This window comes from Rhinoderma darwinii, chromosome 3 (genome assembly GCF_050947455.1).
Source record: "Rhinoderma darwinii isolate aRhiDar2 chromosome 3, aRhiDar2.hap1, whole genome shotgun sequence".
NCBI classification, from domain to species: domain Eukaryota; kingdom Metazoa; phylum Chordata; class Amphibia; order Anura; family Rhinodermatidae; genus Rhinoderma; species Rhinoderma darwinii.
The window spans coordinates 408917631-408942093 of NC_134689.1; positions in this window are offsets into that span (position 1 = coordinate 408917631).

The following is a 24463-nucleotide window of genomic DNA, read 5'->3' on the forward strand; positions in this document are numbered from 1 at the left end:
ATTGCAGCCCGGGGTAGAGGAGCCGTATGCAAGCTGTGCATGCCCGGTGGCAACAGTGTATGAGCTCCACAGCGCCAGCGGGGGGGGGGTCCCACTATGTCCCAAGCCGCCTGACATGTACTTCCGGTCGGCTAGGAGGTGGCATGTCACCTGGGCTGTCAGCCAGCCCCAGAGTGTATGAGCGGCGTGTGCCTGCACCCGTGGGGGGATACAGGAGCCATGGGGAAGCTGTGCAAGACCGGGGGCAGCCGTGTAGGAGCTCTGCAGCGCCCGCTGTGGACTTCCAGGGCAAGAGCGGTAGGAGCGGCCAACTCATGCCGACCTCCTGGAACTCCCCGTCGGCCTCGCTCGCGGGTCGGTCCCGCTGATTTTTCTACCTTCATAATAAAAAATTCTTTTTTTTTTTATGGCATTTTCGGAAGCCTCAAGCCCACCTGGAGTTGCACGAGCAAGGCCACGTCGGCGTCTCCTTCCGAAAGCGGCCGGGAGCCAGTTCCGAGTATGAGCGGCGTGTGCCTGCCTTTTGCACCCGTGGGGGGATAGAGGGGCCCCTTGGGAGCTTGTACATGCCGGCAGCTTCCTTGTGGGAGCTCCACAGCGCCCGCGGCGAGTCCCGTTGTGTCCAGCCGGCTGACAAGCACTTCCGGTCCGCGAAGGATGCATGTCAGCGGCGGTGTGCCCGCTCCGGGTATGAGCGGCGTGTGCCTGCCTATGGCATCCTTGGGGGGATAGAGGAGCCATGGGGAAGCCGTGCCAGCCCGGTTGCAGCCGTGTACGAGCTCCTCAGCGCCAGCGTCGGAGTTTGAGGGCTTTAGCGGTATGCACGGCCAACTCATGCCGACCTCCTGGAACTCCCCGTCGGCCTCGCTCGCGGGTCGGTCCCGCTGATTTTTCTACCTTCATAATAAAAAATTTTTTTTTTTTTTATGGCATTTTCGGAAGCCTCAAGCCCACCTGGAGTTGCACGAGCAAGGCCACGTCGGCGTCTCCTTCCGAAAGCGGCCGGGAGCCAGTTCCGAGTATGAGCGGCGTGTGCCTGCCTTTTGCACCCGTGGGGGGATAGAGGGGCCCCTTGGGAGCTTGTACATGCCGGCAGCTTCCTTGTGGGAGCTCCACAGCGCCCGCGGCGAGTCCCGTTGTGTCCAGCCGGCTGACAAGCACTTCCGGTCCGCGAAGGATGCATGTCAGCGGCGGTGTGCCCGCTCCGGGTATGAGCGGCGTGTGCCTGCCTATGGCATCCTTGGGGGGATAGAGGAGCCATGGGGAAGCCGTGCCAGCCCGGTTGCAGCCGTGTACGAGCTCCTCAGCGCCAGCGTCGGAGTTTGAGGGCTTTAGCGGTATGCACGGCCAACTCATGCCGACCTCCTGGAACTCCCCGTCGGCCTCGCTCGCGGGTCGGTCCCGCTGATTTTTCTACCTTCATAATAAAAAAATCTTTTTTTTTTTATGGCATTTTCGGAAGCCTCAAGCCCACCTGGAGTTGCACGAGCAAGGCCACGTCGGCGTCTCCTTCCGAAAGCGGCCGGGAGCCAGTTCCGAGTATGAGCGGCGTGTGCCTGCCTTTTGCACCCGTGGGGGGATAGAGGGGCCCCTTGGGAGCTTGTACATGCCGGCAGCTTCCTTGTGGGAGCTCCACAGCGCCCGCGGCGAGTCCCGTTGTGTCCAGCCGGCTGACAAGCACTTCCGGTCCGCGAAGGATGCATGTCAGCGGCGGTGTGCCCGCTCCGGGTATGAGCGGCGTGTGCCTGCCTATGGCATCCTTGGGGGGATAGAGGAGCCATGGGGAAGCCGTGCCAGCCCGGTTGCAGCCGTGTACGAGCTCCTCAGCGCCAGCGTCGGAGTTTGAGGGCTTTAGCGGTATGCACGGCCAACTCATGCCGACCTCCTGGAACTCCCCGTCGGCCTCGCTCGCGGGTCGGTCCCGCTGATTTTTCTACCTTCATAATAAAAAAATCTTTTTTTTTTTATGGCATTTTCGGAAGCCTCAAGCCCACCTGGAGTTGCACGAGCAAGGCCACGTCGGCGTCTCCTTCCGAAAGCGGCCGGGAGCCAGTTCCGAGTATGAGCGGCGTGTGCCTGCCTTTTGCACCCGTGGGGGAATAGAGGAGCCATGGGGAAGCTGTGCATGCCCAAGCTTCAAACTGTCACCATGTCAACAGACATGGTGACAGCGTCCCGATCGCAAAGCAGGATTCAAACAGGACCAATCAGAGTGGTCCCTGTGCCGGAAACGAGCTGTGATTGGTCAGTACTGACAGGCCAATCATAGCGCAGGAGCAGTGTTGCCTGCCTATTGCACCCGTGGGGGGAATAGAGGAGCCATGGGGAAGCTGTGCATGCCCAAGCTTCAAACTGTCACCATGTCAACAGACATGGTGACAGTGTCCCGATCGCAAAGCAGGATTCAAACAGGACCAATCAGAGTGGTCCCTGTGCCGGAAACGAGCTGTGATTGGTCAGTACTGACAGGCCAATCACAGCGCAGTAGCAGTGGTGCCTGCCTATTGCACCCGTGGGGGGGATAGAGGAGCCATGGGGAAGCTGTGCATGCCCAAGCTTCAAACTGTCACCATGTCAACAGACATGGTGACAGCGTCCCGATCACAAAGCAGGATTCAAACAGGACCAATCAGAGTGGTCCCTGTGCCGGAAACGAGCTGTGATTGGTCAGTACTGACAGGCCAATCACAGCGCAGGAGCCGTGGTTTGCCGGCATCTCCGTCTCTGACAAGCTCTTTCCTGTCAGAGAGCTTGTGAGAGACGGAGACAGGAATAAATACAGTGCGTAAGTTAAAAAAAACCAGCGATCTGCCGCTTTTCTGCCCTTTTGTGCCCACTAACCTGTTTTTAGTTAGTTAGGTAGCACAAGTTTTTCAGTATGGCCAAAAGAGTCTTTTTAGCCGAGGAAGCATCTGCAATGCTGTGTTCCGACACGGACAGCGCAAGTGAAGGTGAGGAGCAGTTCGTGCTTCCATCTTCCTCTGCATCCAGTGACTCTGAATCTGCACCCCCCAGTCGGCGTAGAAGAGCCGTAGTTCCTGATCTGCCTGAGCTGACCTGGGAAGCTGCAGAGAATTATACCCCCCAGGTGCCTGAGTTTACAGCCCGCTCAGGCATTCAAATTGAAATGACGGGTTTCAGCCCCATTGATTATTTTAACCTTTTTTTTTCAGACTCCCTTTTAGCGTTAATGGTCCAGCAGACCAACATCTATGCGGAACAATTTATCGCCCAGAACCCTGACTCTTATTATGGGAGAAGCCAAAATTGGACCCCCACAAACCTAGTGGAATTGCGGAAGTTTTGGGGCATATTTTTAAGTTTTGGCCTAATAAAAAAGCCTAGGATTAGAGACTATTGGTCCCTTGATATTTTATATAACACCCCCATTTACCGCACAGTAATGCCAAGGAAGCGCTTCGAAGCCATCCTGAAATTCCTTCATTACAATGATAATAGCCAGTGCCCACCCCCACAGGACCCAAATTTTGATAGGCTATATAAAATACGACCATTGATTGCCCACTACTCCCAAATTTTTTCCCACGTTTATACCCCCCAGCAAAATATTTCGGTAGATGAATCCCTAGTCAGCTTCAAGGGTAGACTGCACTTCAGGCAGTATCTACCCAATAAAAGAGCCCGGTACGGCATAAAGCTCTACAAGCTGTGCGAAAGTGCCACCGGTTACACCTACTCCTTTAGGGTCTATGAGGGAAAAGACTCCCATATAGATCCCCCAGAATGCCCCCCTTTCCTTGGAATTAGTGGAAAGATCGTATGGGATCTTATCCATCCTTTACTTGGGAAAGGCTATCATCTTTATCTGGACAACTTTTATAACAGTGTCCCCTTAGTAAAAGTTCTCTTGTCCAGATCCACCTTGGCATGCGGAACAATCCGCAAAAATAAGAAGGGCCTCCCCAAAACATTGCTGGGTCAGATCCTAAAATTAGGAGAGAGCAAAGCTTTCTGCTGCGACAATCTGCTCCTCCTAAAGTATAAGGATAAAAGGGACGTCCTTATACTGACCAGCATACACGACAGCAGATGCAGCCTAGTCCCTGTACGTGGATCCACTTCCCAAGTCCCAAAACCATATTGTGTACAGGAGTACAACAAGTATATGGGTGGCGTTGACCTGTCCGACCAGGTTATAAAACCATACAACGCCATGCGCAAGACCAGAGTATGGTATAAGAAGCTGTCTGTGCATCTTACACAGATGGCTTTATACAACGCCTTTGTCCTCTATAGATATGCCAGCAGTGGAGGTACGTTCCTGCAATTTCAGGAAAAGGTCATAAAGTCCCTGATGTTTGGTAACCAGGAAGGAGAGGGCAGTTCATCTGGCTCTTCCGTCAGTAGGATAATTCCCGGCCAGCATTTCCCGACAGAAATCCCCCCCACTGAAAAAAAAAAGAAGCCCCAAAAAAAATGCCGTGTGTGTGCCAAGCGAGGCATTCGTAAGGACACCACATACCATTGTGAGACATGTCCCACAAATCCCGGCCTGTGCATGAACCAATGTTTCAAAATATATCATACCTCCTTGGATTTTTAATTTATTTATTCATTATTCACCTTTTCTGTCTCCCATACTGGCCATGACCAATTATTAATTTTTCTACTGACCAGCCCCATTTAAAATTTGATCATTTAAAAATTGTAAAAAAAAAACCACCTAAAACAAAACTAAAAATTCTCACTATACCCCTAGATAATTTCCTCAATGGGTGTAGTTTCCGAAATGGGGTCACTTGTGGGGGGTTTCCACTGTTTAGTCCCCTCAGGGGCTTTGTAAATGTGACAAGGCCTCTCAAACCATTCCTGCTAAATGTGATCTCCCAAAGCCAAATGGCACTCCATCCCTTCTAAGCCATGCCCTGTGTTCAAATATCCGTTTATTACCACATGTGGGGTATTGTTTTACTCGGGAGACATTGCTTTACAAATTTTACGGTGCTTTTTCTCCTTCAGTCCTTGTGGAAATGAGAAAAAAAATGGCTAAACCTAAATTTTCTTTGAATAAATGTTGATTTTAATTTTCACGGCCTACTTCCAATAAATTCTGTAAAAAACCTGTGCGGTCAAAATGCTCACCATACCCCTAGATAATTTCCTTGAGGTGTCTAGTTTCCCAGATGGGGTCACTTGTGGGGGGTTTCCACTGTTTAGTCCCCTCAGGGGCTTTGTAAATGTGACAAGGCCTCTCAAACCATTCCTGCTAAATGTGATCTCCCAAAGCCAAATGGCACTCCATCCCTTCTAAGCCATGCCCTGTGTTCAAATATCCGTTTATTACCACATGTGGGGTATTGTTTTACTCGGGAGACATTGCTTTACAAATTTTACGGTGCTTTTTCTCCTTCAGTCCTTGTGGAAATGAGAAAAAAAATGGCTAAACCTAAATTTTCTTTGAATAAATGTTGATTTTAATTTTCACGGCCTACTTCCAATAAATTCTGTAAAAAACCTGTGCGGTCAAAATGCTTACCATACCCCTAGATAATTTCCTTGAGGTGTCTAGTTTCCCAGATGGGGTCACTTGTGGGGGGTTTCCACTGTTTAGTCCCCTCAGGGGCTTTGTAAATGTGACAAGGCCTCTCAAACCATTCCTGCTAAATGTGATCTCCCAAAGCCAAATGGCACTCCATCCCTTCTAAGCCATGCCCTGTGTTCAAATATCCGTTTATTACCACATGTGGGGTATTGTTTTACTCGGGAGACATTGCTTTACAAATTTTACGGTGCTTTTTCTCCTTCAGTCCTTGTGGAAATGAGAAAAAAAATGGCTAAACCTAAATTTTCTTTGAATAAATGTTGATTTTAATTTTCAAGGCCTACTTCCAATAAATTCTGTAAAAAACCTGTGCGGTCAAAATGCTCACCATACCCCTAGATAATTTCCTTGAGGTGTCTAGTTTCCCAGATGGGGTCACTTTTGGGGGATTTGTACTGTTTTGTCACTGCAAGAGCCCTTCTAACAAAATAAGGCCCCAAAATCCACTAGGTGTTCCTTTGCTTCTGAGGCCTGTGCTTCATTCCAGTAGCACGCTACGACCACATGTGGGATATTTCCTAAAACTGCAGAGACTGGGCAACAAATATTGAGTTGAATTTCTCTGCTAAAACCTTCTGTGTAATAAAAAAATAGTATTAAAAATTTATTTCTGCCAATAAATATGAAATTTGTAAATTCCACCTCTACTTTGCTTTAATTCCTGTGAAATGTGTAAAGGGTTAAGACATTTTCTAAATGCTGTTTTGAATACTTTGAGGGGTGAAGTTTTTAAAATGGGGTGACTTTTTGGGGGTTTCTAATATATAAGGCCCTCAAAGCCACTTCACAACTGAACTGGCCCCTGTAAAAATGGCCTTTTGACATTTTCTTGAAAATGTGAGAAATTGCTGCTAAAGTTGTAGGCCTTGTGATGTCATAGAAAAATAAAAGGATGTTCAAAAAACGATGCCAATCTAAAGTAGACATATGGGTGATGTTAATTAGCAACCATTTTGTGTGGTATAACTGCCTGTCTTACAAGCAGATACATTTAAATTGAGAAAAATGCTAATTTTTGCAATTTTTCGCTAATTTTCGGTGTTATTCACAATTAAATATAGAACATATCGAGCAAATTTTGCTAGTAACTTAAAGTGCAATGTGTCACGAGAAAACAATCTCAGAATCGCTTGGATAGGTGAAAGCATTCCAGAGTTATTACCACATAAAGTGAACATGTCAGATTTGAAAAATGAGGCTCTGTCAGGAAGGTCAAAAGTGGCTAGGGCGGGAAGGGGTTAACCTAGTTCGGTCCCCACCGTTACAGTCGGATGTCAGCTGTAAGATACAGCTGAGATCCGGTGATGATGGCACCGACTCAGCTTCTGAGCCGGTGCCAAACATTGTACGTCATTTTGCGTGAAGTCAATGCTTTCCAGGACGTACATATACGTCCAATGGCGGGAAGGGGTTAATGTATAGAGAAGATTTGAAGAACTCTTTTTACTGTATTACTTTAGTATCATAGATCAGCAACGCAGCATTAACACTGAAAATGGTTTAACATCTTCTATGCCCCCTTTTTATTACCTAATTGACTTATGATTTTTAACCGAGTTCAGTGGCCCGGCGTGGTCGGCATGATGCAGTGACGTCATCGTGCCGGGCAGTTGACGTCATCAGCGTGCTCCCGATCTCTTGTAGGCCTCAGGCCTAAACCAGGCTGTGGCCTACAAGAGCAAACGACGGAGCAGGGGTTTCTATTGTGGCAAATTATTATTTTTTTTACATTTTATACTGCTAACTTTTTTTGGGTAGGTTCCGCTGGACCGTTTGGACTACGTCGTAGATTCATTGGACTACTTCAATGATCTACTTTAAAAAAAAAAAAATTGTGAAAGAGGGTTGCATGGGGGAGTTTTGATTTCAATAAAAAAAATTATTATGTCTGTTTTTTTTTAATACTTTATTATGGCCTTAGTAATGGCAGCTGTCTGATTGACCGTTCAATTACTAAGGCTGGGGCTTAGCATTAGCCAGTAAAAAGGCTATCACTAACCCCTATTATTACCCCAGTTCCCACTGCCGCCAGGGATACCGGGAAGAGTCGAGTACGATTCAGTACCTGGCCATCTGAAACGACTGTTAGGCCGCAGGCTGGTATTATCAGGCTGGGAAGGGCCAAAAAAGTGGCCCTTCCCACCCTGGGGATGCTAGGCTGCAGCTGCTTTATTGTATCTGGCTGGTTATGAAAAATTGGGGAAACCCCTCGTCATTTTTTAAAAATAAATTTAAAAAAAATTACGTGAGATCCCCTCCATTTTTCATAGCCAGCCAGATACAATAAAGCAGCAGCAGCAGCCTAGCATCACCAGGGTGGGAAGGGCCATGGTTTTTGTCCCTTCCTAGCCTGATAGTACCAGCCTGCGGCCACCCAAGTACCCTTCACTTCAGATGGTCGGGTACTGGATCGTACCCAGCTCTTCCCGGTACTCCTGGTGGCGGTGGGTACCGGGGTAATAATAGGGGTTAGTGACGGCCTTATTACTGGCTAACACTAAGCCCCTTCTTAGTAATGGACGCTCTCGATCAGACAGCAGCCATTACTAAGGCGGTAATGAAGTATTAAAAAACAGAGACATAAAGTAATTTATTTCATTGAAATGACAACTCTTCCACACAATCCACTTTAACCATTTTATTAAAAAAAAAAAGAAAAAAAGTTTACATCAGCGAAGTAGTCCAACGAATCTACGACGTAGTCCAAATGGTCCAGCGGAACCTGCAAAACAAAAATGAGCAGTATGAAAAATAAAAATAAAGCTGGCTACCCCCACAGACGAACAAACATATGAATAAATAGCTACCTTCGGAAACATATTAAAATAATTAGAAAAATTAGGCCCATAAAATAAAACATATCAAATAAAAAAAAAAAATGATAACACCTTTCTTTTAAAGAGAACCTTTCATCTCCCCATCCATGTGCAGCTGAGTGTAGCATGTAATGGGGAGGGCTGAACAAAAACTGGGGCACTTTACATATTTTTCCTAGCCTCCTTCGTTATTTAGATATCGGTGCTGTAATATTTGGTGCCCGATATTTAAATAACCCCCTGAACTGTCAATGGGGAGGTAATTGGCAAGGGGGCGTGTAACATCGCTGTGACACTGTCCAATCAGCTACAGACAGTTTCAGAACAAGAGCTGGACAGAGAGCGCGTGCGCGCGAGCGCGCAGCTCCGCCACCACTAAGGAACAGAAGAAGAGTATGAATTCTTCTTCTTCTGTTTCATGGCATCGGAGCTGTGCGCGCACGCACGCTCTCACTCTTTAGCTCTCGGCAGACAAGGACGACAAGACTGATCTCTCACTTGAGATCACAGTCTTGTACTTGCCTGCCGAGAGCTGAAGAGTGAGAGCGTGCGTGCGCACATGCTCTCCTCTCTCCAGCTCTTGCTGTTGACATTGTCCGTAGCTGATTGGACAGTGTCACACGCCCCCTTGCCGATTACCGCCCCATTGGCAGTTCATGGGGTTATTTAAATATCGGCGACAAACATTACGGCACCGATATCTAAGTAAGGAAAGAGGGTAGGAAAAAAAAATGTAAAGTGCCCCAGAGTTTGTGCAGCCCTGACCAGGGGCGTAGCTAGAGGCTCATGGGCCCCGATGCAAAAATTCTTACTGGGCCCCCCCCCCCCCCCCCGCAAACTTCTCATGGCCGACGGTCCGCTTTCAGCTGCATCGCTGGGTCTCCTAAGTGACCCAACAATGCAGCACTAGCAGCCGGGGGCGTCACTAAGGCTGGGTTCACACACACTATTTACGGACGTAATTCGGGCGTTTTAGCATTGAATTACGTCCGAAAATGCGTCTCAAAAGCGTCGGCAAACATCTGCCCATTCATTTGAATGGGTCTTACGATGTTCTGTGCCGACGGTCATTTTTTTTTACGCGTCGCTGTCAAAAGGCGGCGCGTAAAAAAGTGCCTGTCACTTCTTCAGACGTAAATGGAGCCGTTTTCCATGGACTCCATGGAAAACCAGCTTCAGTTACTTCCATAATGGACGCAGCAAAAGACGCCTGCACATGCCATTACGGCTGAAATTACGGTGCTGTTTTCTCCTGAAAACAGCACAGTAATTTCAACAGTAAAGGACGCTGCCGTGTGAACGTACCCTCAGGGCTTAAAATGTCCGGGAAATAGCCCCAATACATATGTGTCCGCCCCAAAAAAAAGTGTGTATATGAGACAGCATAGCATATCTATAGCACTACGACCCTATAAACTATGGATAGGATTAGATACAGTGGCTGAGCAGACAGTATCACACATGATAGGATTAGATACACAGCTCAGCAGACAGTATCACACATGATAGGATTAGAGACAGTGGCCCAGCAGACAGTATCACACATGATAGGATTAGATACAGTGGCTCAGCAGACAGTACCACACATGATAGGATTAGATACAGTGGCTCAGCAGACAGTACCACACATGATAGGATTAGATACAGTGGCTCAGCAGACAGTATCACACATGATAGGATTAGATACAGTGGCTCAGCAGACAGTACCACACATGATAGGATTAGATACAGTGGCTCAGCAGACAGTATCACACATGATAGGATTAGATACAGTGGCTCAGCAGACAGTATCACACATGATCGGATTAGATATAGGGCCCAGCAGACAGTATCATACATGATTGGATTAGATACACAGCTCAGCAGACTGTATCACACATGATAGGATTAGATACAGGGCCCAGCTCGCTGACATTGCGGCTCCAGCGCTGGACCCAGGATAGGTAAGAATAATAATTTTGCTTCTTTATGTGTTACTGATTATTTTTGTGTTCGTGTTTTTTTTACAGGTTCGGTTGTTGGACTTCGGATTCGAGGACTTCAATGACAGCGTTTTTTTTATTCTCAATAAAATGGTTAATGAGGGTTGTTTTTTTATTTCAATAAAATATTTTTTCTATGTGCTTGTATCTTTTTAAACTTTATTATCACCGCCTTAGTAATGGCTGCTGGCTGATTGACAACCTCCATTACTAAGGCGAGGCTTAATGTCAGCCGGTGCAGAGGCTACACTAACCCCCATTATTACCCCGGTACCCACCGCCACCAGGGGTACTGGGAAGAGCCGGGTACAAACCAGTACACGACCATCTGTAGTGACGGGCAGGCACCGGGGTGGCCGCAGGCTGGTAGTATTAGGCTGGGGAAGGCCAAAAACAGTGGCCCTTCCCACCCTTGTAATGCTGCCTGCTGCTGCTGTGTTGTATCTGGCTGGTTATGAAAATTGGGGGGGGACCCGACATCGTTCTTTCCAATTATTTTTTATTTTTTTAAATGACGTGGGGTCCCCCCCATTTTCATAACCAGCCAGATACAATAAAGCAGCAGAAGGCAGCATTACCAGGATGGGAAGGGCCACTGTTTTTGGCCTTTCCCCTCCTGATAATACCAGCCTGCGGCCACCCCAGTGGCCGACCATCACTACAGATGGTCAGGTACTGGATCGTACCCGGCTCTTCCCAGCACCCCTGGTGGCGGTGGGTACCGGGGTAATAAAGGGGGTTAGTGTTAGCCTCTGCATCCGCTAACACTAAGCCCCGCCTTAGCAATGGATGCTGTCAATCAGCCGGCGGCCATTACTAAGGCGGTAGTAATATAGTTTAAAAAAAAAACACAAAGACATAGAAAAAATATTTTATTGAAATAAAAAAAAAACAACACAGCCCTCATTAACCATTTTATTAATAAAAAAAAAAGCTGTCATCGAAGTAGTCCTGGAATCCGACGTAGTCCAAGGACCGAACCTGTAAGAAAACACACAAAAAATGATTAGTAACACATGTGTTAGGGTATGTGCACACACACTAATTACGTCCGTAATTGACGGACGTATTTTGGCCGCAAGTACCGGACCGAACACAGTGCAGGGAGCCGGGCTCCTAGCATCATACTTATGTACGACGCTAGGAGTCCCTGCCTCGCTGCCGGACAACTGTCCCGTACTGAAAAGATGTTTACAGTATGGGACAGTTGTCCTGCAGCGAGCCAGGGACTCCTAGCATCGTACATAACTATGATGCTAGGAGCCCGGCTCCCTGCAGTGTGTTCGGTCCGGGACTTGCGGACGAAATACGTCCGTCAATTACGGACGTAATTAGTGTGTGTGCACATACCCTAAGGCTTAGATACAGGGCCTATGGCCCATGTGTGATACTGTCTGTGGGACCCTGTATCTAAGCCTACCACAAGGTAGGCTTAGATACAGGGTCCAGCAGACAGTAATCTTATACAGTATAAGATTACTGTGTGCTGGGGTCCTGTATCTAAACCTACCATGTGATTGGCTTATATACAGGGCCCATCAGACAGGCTCACACATGGGCCATGTATCTAAGCCTACCATGTGATTGGCTTAGATACAGGGCCCAGTAGACAGGATCACACAATCTGTGATCCTGTCTCATGGGCCCCCTAAGCCTGATACATCGTAGGCTTAGGGGTTGTGCAGTCCCTAAACATTGATGGCCTATCCACAGGATAGGCCATCAATAGCTGATGTGTCGCCCGGGACCCGCAAATCAGCTGTTTTGAAGGGGCCGCAGCACTCGTACGAGAGCTGCTTCCCCTTCATTTCACTACTTGCGCACACTGTGAATCGCCGACACGGATTCACAGTGTGGCCGGAATGAAGTGACAGGAATGAAGGGGAGCAGCTCTCGTACGAGTGCTGCGGCCCCTTCAAAACAGCTGATTGGCGGGTCCCGGGAGTCAGACCCCGCCAGTCAGGGCTAACCTTACCTTCCTCTTCGGCCGCGGCGGGAGTTCTGTAGTCTCGATGCTGTGCGCGGCGGCATAGCGCTGTGACGTCATGCACTGCGCACAGCGCTTGACGTCAGGACCTCCGCTGCGATCCGGAACCAGGAAGGTAAGTAAAGTATGTTACTATAGTAACAGGGGCCCGCGGCCCGAGTTACTATAGTAACTTTTTATTGATGTAGTGCGGGGGGCCGTGGGCCCCCTGGCTTCGGGGCCCGGTCGCAATTGCGACCGCTGCGACCCCTATAGCTACGCCAGTGGCCCTGACCATTACATGCTGCACTCAAATGCAAATCTGTGGGCAGGTGAAAGATTCTCTTTAAAGTGTAACAACTTTTTTAAAAACTTTTGACATGTCAGAAGTTTTGATCAGTGGGGTCCGAACACTGAGACCCCCCACTAGTCGCTAAAACAAAGCAACAGAAGTGCTCGGGTGAGCGGTGTGCCGCTTCAATTCTGTTTGGCTTTCCTTGGAGCAGTGTACAGGCTCAATAGAAAGTCTAGGAGTCCGTACACCGCTCACTCGGCTGAAAGTCGATCATAAATGAAGCGGCACAGCGCTCACCCGAGCACTTCTGCTGCTTCGTTTTAGCGATCGGTGGGGGCCTCAGTGCTCGGTCCCCCACCGATGAAAACTTCGGACATGTCACTATGATATATAAAGATATCTATTAATGCGATTGGTGCAAGTTTTAATTACTTTTTATTGAAAATGATTTGTACTTTTTGAGATACAGCTGCTTTGTATCCTGTATACAGAGCAGCTGTATATAGCGCTGAGACCTGAATCCATTAGGTCACCTATTACCGATCACATCTAAGTTATGAACTTAGATGTGATCGGTAACAGCTCGATCCTGCAGGACCCGCAGACCTGACGGATACAGGATACAGCACTATATACATTATATAATATATTTAGTTTAATTAGCGGGGGCAGGTTTATGGGGAAGGATTAGGGCCTGTTAACATAAGCGTTGGCTTTCCGTTCCAGGGTTCCGTGGGAGGTTTCCGTCGGGTGAACCCCGCAACGGAAAGTCAAACTGAAACCACAGTTTCCATTCGTCACCATTCCGGCAGGTTTCCGTTTTTGTGACGGAATCAATAGCGCAGTCGACTGCGCTAATTGTGACGGAAACGGAAGCTGTGGTTTCAGTTTGACTTTCCGTTGCGGGGTTACCTCCAATGGAACGCCAGAACGGAAAGCCAACGCTGATGTGAACAGGCCCTAAGGCTTCTTTCACACTAGCATTAATATACGTTTACCTCTCTTCCGTCAGAGGAACAGAGGATCGATACGTTAAACGGAAAGCAACGGCTCCATTAGAATTACCATTGCTTTCAATGGTAATTATTTTGTATCAGTTGCTTTCCGTTTGTCTCCGTTCGCTAAGTTTCCATTTTTTTTAAAGGAAACAAAAGTGCAGTCTGCAGAACTTTTATTTCCGTTCAAAAGAACGGAAACCTAGTGAACGGAGACAAACGGAAAGCAACTGATAGAAAAGAATTACCATTGAAAGCAATGGTAATTCTAATGGAACCGTTGCTTTCCGTTTAACGTATCGATCCTCTCCCTCTGACGGAAGAGAGGTAAACGTATATTAACGCTAGTGTGAACAAAGCCTAATACAAGATATTAATATTAAAAAGAAAAAAAAAAAACCCCAGCTGGGATTTAAACCAGCAACCTTCCATGTGTAAGGCAGACAAGCTAACCACTACACTATAGAAGCTGTCATTGACAATCCCTGTGAAACTGTAGTAGTTGAGGGTGTACTATTAGTCTCTCCTGTCTCTCTGCTGCGTGTGGGTGGTGACTGGTCAGAGACTCACAGTCAGACTGGCTGCCGCAGCTGCTGCATGCAGTGTGCACTGGGAGTGACTGTGAGACTCACCAGTCACAGCTCTGATTGTAGCTTTCCCACGCTAATTAAGCACAGGAAAGCTACAAAGCCAGGAGTATACGGCAAAGGGGGGGTGGGCGTTTTACTGACAGCAGAGGGCTCTATAGGGGGGAATTATCCCCCCACCATAGAGCCCTGACTAGTTACTATACTGAAAGGTTAGGGGGGGGGGTCTGAGCATCTGACTGACTGCTCTAAAGGGGTGGGGGCAGAATCCCCCCCTATAGAGCTCTCTGCAGTAAGTCAGACACTCCCCCACCCACACTAATCCTTTCATTATAGTGATGTGAGGGCTCTATGGGGTGGATTATTCCAGCCCCATAGAGCCCTCTGCTGTCGGTAAAATGCCCAGGGCCCCCCATGCAGTACGTCACGGGTCCCGGTCCCAGCAAGGCAGGAACTTACCTCTGCTGCTCGTCGCTCCTCCTGCAGACTTGCTCCTCTCTCTCTGCCTGCATGTGCTATGTGCAGCGTCAGAGAGGAGGAGGAGTATTACAGACGTTCAGCACGTCTCTCCCCGGTCCAGTCCGTCCCGGGCTGAAAATGCCGCCCCCCCCCCCCCCGTTTGGGTAGGTGGTGCCGCTTGAGGCCGTCGGCTCACCTGGCCTGATGGCAGATGCGGCACTGCTTACGCTGCCGTTACAGGGTGTATACATGTAGTATATGTCTCTGGACGCCATGTTGGTTGGGGGGTTCCAGTCTCTGGCTATTGGTCAGACGTTTATGAGTGTGGCTGGCGCCATATTCCTGCAGTTTCGGGTGAGGGGCTGAATGTAGCGGGTGCTGCTCCCATGGAGGGGAGGGATTTCAGTTACTATGGTAACATCAGTAATAAATATGGAGGAGCAGCGCTGACTTTTCAGGACTAATAAATAATCTTATTAATTGTGTAACGTTCCCGCACCGCCACTCGCCGTTCTCTATATGTGGACGTTACGTTATCAGGTGTAAACAGAGAAGAGGAATGATGCCATAATGCCGTTTTTCTATGTCATGTGACCAGTCCTTATAATATATTATCTGTACAGTTAATGTTCATTATATTATTTTCTAGCAGATCTTTATAGCTGGAGCGCTGTTATTACTGATGCAGCGTGTGAGGAGATTAGATATTTTATAATAAACAATTCGCTCCTCACGACTCGTATCTGACTCGTATGTCGGAAAAGTAGAATAGATCTGAACACCAAATACATCACTGTATATACAGCGGACAACTGCATATATACACTACTAAATCTCCTCCGTACATCTCCAAACATGATGAATCACTGGCTGCCTGCACCACCACTAGAGGGAGCTGCTTCATATGGATTTATACAGCTACCGCTGAACTCAATGGAAGCTGTAAACATCTCTATGTAGTGAGCTCCCCCTAGTGGTGGCTGCAGGAAATACAATGGCTCTATGTCAGGAAACAGGGGGATCAGTGCCGGCCCCCGCTCACCTCGGGCCCCGTAGCAGTGACGTGGTCTGCCTCTATGGTGTGTACAGCACTGAGTATATGTAGCTATTATGTATATGTACAGTATATAGTAGTAATAGTTACATATCCTATATATATGGGTTTGCATCAACAAAATCCCAATTCCAATACAGGTTATTTTTTAGGCCATCCAACATACAGGACCCAGAAGGAGTGCTAGGAGGGCAGGTCGCAGGAGGAATAGAACAAAGAAAAATGCGCCAACAGAGGACATTACGACCACAAGGAATGAGGAACACACGCAACAAGGGGAATTATCCTCAGAAACAGTGGTAAATATATCATCCACTGTTTTGACACCCATTATACAATCATTGGTCTTGTCCAAAGGACAGTCTTTCTGCCCAAGCCAAACGATGGATTGGTTTGGTTTGGAGTTGGATTTGTATAATTTCATTAGGAGTTTAAAATTAGAAGTGTGGTTTAACATACGTGGGGTAGATACTGATTACAACAATGTTGACAGTGGATTCTGTCTGAACAGTCTTGGACTACATGACAAAAGTAAGTTCCAACCACCAGGTTTAGAACATCCCATAGAGACTTATATGGATTTAGTTAAAAAAGATATTGATAAATTGTGTATTGAATGCCAAGATATGAATTTGAGACACCCTGATATTACATCTATTGAAATGCTGGCTCTTGATGAACTGATCCATAACCACGATCTAACCATAAAACCCGCGGACAAGGGCGGGGCGATCGTGGTCATGGACACTATTATGTATATGAGGGAGGCATGTAGACAGTTACAAGATGGGAATGTCTATAGATTACTTATTGGTGATCCTAGGTTTGACATAGAGAGAAAGATTTTGAATCTAGTCAATCAAGCTTTTGAAGATGGGTTAATTGATCGTGCCCTAAATAAATATCTTATTATTGAGCGTCCTAAGACACCTTGTCTTTATTTGTTGCCTAAAGTGCATAAATGCCTTGCTAATCCCCCAGGTCGCCCGATTGTAACAGGTAGGGACTCTATATTGAACAATATTTCTATTTTTATTGATAGAACATTGAGAGATTTTGCTATAGATACTAGGTCCTATATCAGGGGTACCTCTGACTTTATCTGTAAACTACAACAGGTCGCACCACCGCAGGGGGCAATACTTGCTTCCTTCGATGTAGTGTCACTGTACACATCCATTGACCATAGTAATGGGTTGGAAGCTGTCAAACGTAGATTGCTCACATCGGTATATAGTCCATCATGCTGCGAGCTGATTATTTTGATGATTCAGAATTGAATCAGACTCTTGAGCAGATGATCCTAAACTTTAATCATAGAGGATATCCAAGACGACTGTTGAATACCTTTAAGCACCAGGTCAAGAAGACTCCTAGAAATAATCTATTGGTTAATCCTAAACAGCGTATATCACTTTCCCGTGTTCCGTTTGTGTCCACATATCACGATCTTAGTGGAGAAGTGGCAAAGATTTTTAATAGACATTGGGGCATTATTAAGAACAGTTATAAACACATTGAATCGTTTAACCCCTTCCCGACATTTGACGTACATGTACGTCATGGAAAGTACTGACTTCCCGCATCTTGCCGTACATGTACGTCAAACGTTTGGCACCGGCTCAGAAGCTGAGCCGGTCCCATCATCACCGGATCTCAGCTGTATCTTACAGCTGACATCCGACTGTAACGGCGGGGACCGAAATTAGCTTCGATCCCCGCCATTAACCCCTTAAGTGCAGCGCTCAAACGCGATCGCTGCACTTAAGGTGTTTGCAGCTCATCGGAACCCCAGTAATGAAATTGCCGGGGTTCCGGTGGCTGCAATGGCAACCGGAGGCCTAATACTGGCCTCCCGATCTGCCTAGCACCGAAGCCGGTCAAGATCCGCCCGGCGGCGGAGCCTGATCGGCTTCCATAGCTGCCGGCAAGATGGCGCCGGGTCAGGAGCTGATCCGGCGTCATCAGCGGTGGAAGTCAGCTGTACTGTACAGCTGACATCCACCTGTAACGGCAGGAACCGGAGCTAGCTCCGATCCCTGCCATTAACCCCTTCGATGCAGCAATCGAAAGCGATTGCTGCATCGTAGCGGTTACAAGCAGATCGCCAGCCCTGACAGGCAATCGGGACTGGCGACTGCTGTTATGGCAACAGGAGACACAATGGTCTCCTGCTCTGCCATTACGGAAGCCGATTTAGGCCCCGCCGGGAGGCGAAGCCTAAACGGCTTGCTGTCAGTGAATGACTGACAGATCTAATACATTGCACTACATAGGTAGTGCAATGTATTAGAAAAAAAAAAATCTGACCGTTGGACCTTCAAGTCCCCTAGTGGGACTTGAGAAAAAGTGTAAAAAAAGTATAAAAAAGTGTAAAAAAAAGTGCAAAAAATAAAAGTTTGAAAACAATAAAAGTTTCAAGTAATCAAATAACACACAATCCCCCTTTTACTCTTATCAAGTCCTTTATTATTGAAAAATAATAATAAACCATATGTATTTGGTATCGCCACGACCGTAACGACCGGAGGTATCAAAATATTATATTATTTATTGCACGCGGTGAACAGCGTAAAAAAAACCCGTAAAAAACGTTACCAGAGTTTCTGTTTTTTAGTCACTTTGCCCTACAAATATTACAATAAAAAGTGATCAAAAAGTCGCACGTATCCAAAAATGGTACCTATAAAAACTATAGCTCGTCCCGCAAAAAACAAGCCCTCATACAACTCCGTCGACAAAAAAATTAAAACGTTATGGTTCTCACAACTTGGCGACAGAAAAAATACATTCTTTTTACAAAAGTAATTTTATTGTGCAAAAAGTTGTAAAACATAAAAAAGTTCTATAAATGAGGTATCGCCGGAATCGTACTGACCCGCAGAATAAAGGTAACATGTAGTTTATAATGCGTGGTGAACTCTGTATAAAAAAAACCCAAAAAAAGCTGTGCCAGAATTGCGTTTTTTGGTTTACCTGGCATCCCAAAAAATAGGATAAAAGGTGATCAAAAAGTCACATGTACCCCAAAATGGTACCAATAATAACTACAGCTCGTCCCGCAACAAACCAGCCCTCATACCGCTACGTCTATGAAAAATAAAATTAGTTATGGCTCCAATAAGTCAGGAAATAAAAAAATATGCAGTTGTGCCCGAGGAGAACATTTCTTCTGTTTCAAGAGGCGATTTATCAAGGACCTAAAATTAGGGAACCAGGAAGGGAGGGCCCAATCATATCCGATGGAAGCGACGGTGCCCGTATTATACCAGGATAATACTTTCCCAGCAAAATTCCCCAAACTACAAAGGCGCGGAGTGTGGACCAAAAGGGGGATAAGAAATGACACCATTTATCAGTGCGACACCGGCCTGTGCAGAAAGGATTGCTTCACAGCGTAACACACATCTATGGATTATTTTTATTTTTTTATACCACCTGACTATGCCCCTTATATACTCCGCCCCGCTTACATGTACCCCCACATTATAAAACACCAGCAATACTCAAACAAATATAGTACCAAGCAAAATCCGCTCTCCAAAAGCCAAATGGTGCTCCCTCGGCCCTGAACCCTACAGCGTGCCCAAACAGCAGTTTCCTTCAACATATATGGCACCGTCATACCTGTGAGAACCCTTTTAACAATTTTTGTGGTGTGTGTCTCCAGCGTCATAAGCTGGGCATGACATATTTGCCACTGAATGGCATATCTAGGGAAAAATATAAATTTTTAATTTGCACCATCCGCAGCGCATTCATTTATGGAAAAGACCTGTGGGGTGAAAATGCTCACTACACCCCTTAATAAATGCCTTGAGGGGTGCAGTTTCCATAGGGGGGGTCACTTATCAGGGGTTTCTTTTTATTATTTCACATCTGAGCCTCTGCAGTTGTGAACCAATACTTTGTAAATCGCCAAATTAGGCCTCCACTCCGCATGGTACTCTTCACTTCTGAGCCCTGTCATATGTCCAGACAAAAGATTAGGGCCACATGTAGGGTGTTTCTAAAACCGGGAAACACCGCATAATAATTAGAGAGCTGTCTTGTTATGGTGGCACAAGCCGGGCACCACATATTGGCATATCTATGGAAAAAAATCCCATTTTCACTCTGCAACATTGAGCGCACACTAATTTCTACAAAACACCTGCAGGGTTAAAATGCTTACTACACCCCTTGGTAAATGCATTGAGGGGTGTAGTTTACAAAATGGGGTCACTTCTGGGGGGTTTCCACTGTTTTGGGCCCACAGGTGCCCAGAAACCAATCCAGCAACATCTGCACTCCAAATGGCGGTCCTTCCCTTCTGAGCCCTGCCGTTTGCCCAAACAGCAGTTTATGACCACATATGGGGTATTGCCGTACTCGGGAGAAATAGCTTTACAAATGTTGGGTTCTTTTTTTCCTTTATTTGTTGAGAAAATGAAAAAATTTGCGCTAAAGCTACGTCTTATTGAAGAAAAAGGACTGTTTTTATTTTCACTGCCTAATTCTAATAAATTCTATGAAACATCTGTGGGGTCAAAATGCTCACTACACCCCTAGATGCATTCTTCAAGAGGTGTAGTTTCCTAAATGGAGTCCCTTTTTGGGCGTTTTCATTGTTTTGTCCCCTCAGGGGCTTTGCAAATGTGACCTGGCCTCCGCAAATCATTCCTGCTAAATGTGATCTCAAAAAGTCAAATAGTGCTCTTTCCCTTCTAAGCCCTGCCGTGTGTCCAAACAGCCGTTTATTACCACATGTGGGGTATTGTTTTACTCGGGAGAAATTGCTTTACAAATTTTGTGGTGCTTTTTCTCCTTTAGTCCTTCTGGAAATGAGAAAAAATTAGCTAAACCTACATTTTCTTTGAAAAAATGTAGATTATTATTTTCAGGGCCTACTTCCAATAATTTCTGCAAAAAAACTGTGGTGTCAAATCGCTCACTATACCCCTAGATAATTTCCTCAATGGGTGTTGTTTCCAAAATGGGGTCACTTGTGGGGGGTTTCCACTGTTTTGTCCCCTCAGGGGCTTTGTAAATGTAACATGGCCTCCGCAAACCATTCCTGCTAAATTTGAGTTCCAAAAGCCAAATGGCGCTCTTTCCCTTCTCAGCCTCGCCGTGTGTCCAAACAGCCGTTTATTACCACATGTGGGGTACTGTTTTACTCGGGAGAAATTTCTTTACAAATTTTATGGTGATTTTTCTCCTTTAGTCCTTGTGGAAATGAAAAAAAATTAGCTAAACCTACATTTTATTTGAAAAAATGTAGATTTTCATTTTCACAGCCTACTTGCAAAAATTTCTGCAAAAAACCTGTGGGGTCAAAATGCTCACTATACCCCTAGATAATTTCCTCAAGGGGTATAGTTTCCAAAATGGGGTCACTTGTTTGGGGTTTTCACTGTTTTGTCCCCTCAGGGGCTTTGTAAATGTGACATGGCCTCCGCAAACCATTCCTGCTAAATGTGAACTCCAAAAGCCAAATGGCGCTCTTTCCCTTCTCAGCCACGCCGTGTCTCCAAACAACCGTTTATTACCACATGTGAGGTATTGTTTTACTCGGGAGAAATTGCTTTACAAATTTTGCGGTGCTTTTTCTCCTTTAGTCCTTGTGGAAATGAGAAAAAAAATCGCTAAACCTACATTTTCTTTGAAGAAATGTTGATTTTAATTTTCACGGCCTACTTCCAATAATTTCTGTAAAAAACCTGTGCGGTGAAAATGCTCACTACACCCCTAGATAATTTCCTTGAGGTGTCTAGTTTCCCAGATGGGGTCACTTTTGGGGGATTTTGACTGTTTTGGCACCGCAAGAGCCCTTCAAACCTGACATGGTGCCTAAAATATATTCTAACAAAAATAAGGCCCCAAAATCCACTAGGTGCTCCTTTGCTTCTGAGGCCGGTGTTTCAGTCCAGTAGCACGCTACGGCCACATGTGGGATATTTCCTAAAACTGCAAAAACTGGGCAACAAATATTGAGTTGCATTTCTCTGGTAAAACCTTCTGTGTTATAAAAAAAATTGTATTAAAAATGTATTTCTGCAGAAAAATATGAAATTTGTAAATTTCACCTCTACTTTGCTTTAATTCCTGTGAAATGTTTAAAGGGTTAAGACATTTTCTAAATGCTGTTTTGAATACTTTGAGGGGTGAAGTTTTTAAAATGGGGTGACTTTTTTGGGGTTTCTAATATATAAGGCCCTCAAAACCACTTCACAACTGAACTGGCCCCTGTAAAAATAGCCTTTTGAAATTTTCTTGAAAATGTGAGAAATTGCTGCTAAAGTTCTAAGCCTTGTGAGGTCATAGAAAAATAAAAGGATGTTCAAAAAACGATGCCAATCTAAAGTAGACATATGGGGGATGTTAATTAGCAACAATTTTGTGTATTATAACTGCCTGTCTTACAAGCAGATACATTTAAATTGAGAAAAATGCTAATTTTTGCAATTTTTCGCTAAATTTTGGTGTTTTTCACAATTAAATACTGAACATATCGAGCAAATTTTGCCAGTAACATAAAGTCCAATGTGTCACGAGAAAACAATCTCAGAATCGCTTGGATAGGTGAAAGCATTCCGGAGTTATTACCACATAAAGTGACACATGTCAGATTTGAAAAATGAGGCTCTGTCAGGAAGGTCAAAAGTGGCTAAAGAGGGAAGGGGTTAATAACGCATCCCTCATGTCATATAAACGTCCACAAAATGTACGTGACAAATTAGTCAATAGTCTGACACATCGAAAAACAGGACAACAGACACTCCTTAGACCGAAAAAAATGTGTAACTTTCCCTGTCTCTATTGCATTAATTGTCGTCTTATGCATAGGGGGAATGTCTTTATTCATCCGCAAACACAAAGAGAGCACAGGATTAAACAATTTCTTACATGCGCTTCGGATTGGGTTATTTACGTTCTCTGGTGCCCGTGTTCACTTCTATATGTCGGTGAAACCTCTTGTGATTTCAAGACACGTCTGAATAATCACAGATATTCCATACGTAAGAAGAAAAGTGATTTACCGGTAGCGAAACATTTCTCGGAACTTGGACACACAGAAAAAGATCTTAGATTTATGATTTTGGAACAGGTTCCTAGCCCTTATAAGGGGGGTAATAGATCAGCATTATTACACAAGTGTGAATTGAAATGGATCTTTTTACTAGAATCATTGAAATCAAAGGGCCTCAATGTTGAGTTCAATGTTATGAGACTCATTACCTAATATGTCGTGTTCCCGTTTTTTTCCCCTCCCTGTCCTTGCGGTGTCTTTCTCAGTGAAGGTATATTTATACACACATGCGATACATGATTTGTATATTTGTAGATTGTTTTTAATTTTTCCTTTTGTCTCTTTCCAGAGGATTATAGAATTTCAGGACCACTCACCATGACTGGAGCGCTGTCTTCATATATGATGTATGATATCTTACACAAGTCTGTCTGTTAACATTAATATGTACTAGTTTAGTATTATTATTATTTCTTCTTTTTTAATCCTTTGAATTCATGAGAGACATGTGTACCTTTAAATTTAGGGGCTGTTGAATATACAGTGAAGGAAATAAGTATTTGATCCCTTGCTGATTTTGTAAGTTTGCCCACTGTCAAAGACATGAACAGTCTAGAATTTTTAGGCTAGGTTAATTTTACCAGTGAGAGATAGATTATATTTAAAAAAAACAGAAAATCACATTGTCAAAATTATATATATTTATTTGCATTGTGCACAGAGAAATAAGTATTTGATCCCTTTGGCAAACAAGACTTAATACTTGGTGGCAAAACCCTTGTTGGCATGCACAGCAGTCAGACGTTTTTAGTAGTTGATGATGAGGTTTGCACACATGTTAGATGGAATTTTGGCCCACTCCTCTTTGCAGATCATCTGTAAATCATTAAGATTTCGAGGCTGTCGCTTGGCAACTCGGATCTTCAGCTCCCTCCATAAGTTTTCGATGGGATTAAGGTCTGGAGACTGGCTAGGCCACTCCATGACCTTAATGTGCTTCTTTTTGAGCCACTCCTTTGTTGCCTTGGCTGTATGTTTCAGGTCATTGTCGTGCTGGAAGACCCAGCCACGAGCCATTTTTAATGTCCTGGTGGAGGGAAGGAGGTTGTCACTCAGGATTTGACGGTACATGGCTCCATCCATTCTCCCATTGATGCGGTGAAGTAGTTCTGTGCCCTTAGCAGAGAAACACCCCCAAAACATAATGTTTCCACCTCCATGCTTGACAGTGGGGACGGTGTTCTTTAGGGCATAGGCAGCATTTCTCTTCCTCCAAAAACGGCGAGTTGAGTTAATGCCAAAGAGTTCAATTTTAGTCTCATCTGACCACAGCACCTTCTCCCAATCACTCTCAGAATCATCCAGATGTTCATTTGCAAACTTCAGACGGGCCTGTACATGTGCCTTCTTGAGCAGGGGGACCTTGCGGGCACTGCAGGATTTTAATGCATTACGGCGTAATGTGTTACCAATGGTTTTCTTGGTGACTGTGGTCCCAGCTGCCTTGAGATCATTAACAAGTTCCCCCCGTGTAGTTTTCGGCTGAGCTCTCACCTTCCTCAGGATCAAGGATACCCCACGAGGTGAGACTTTGCATGGAGCACCAGATCGATGTCGATTGACAGTCATTTTGTATGTCTTCCATTTTCTTACTATTGCACCAACAGTTGTCTCCTTCTCACCCAGCATCTTACTTATGGTTTTGTAGCCCATTCCAGTCTTGTGCAGGTCTAT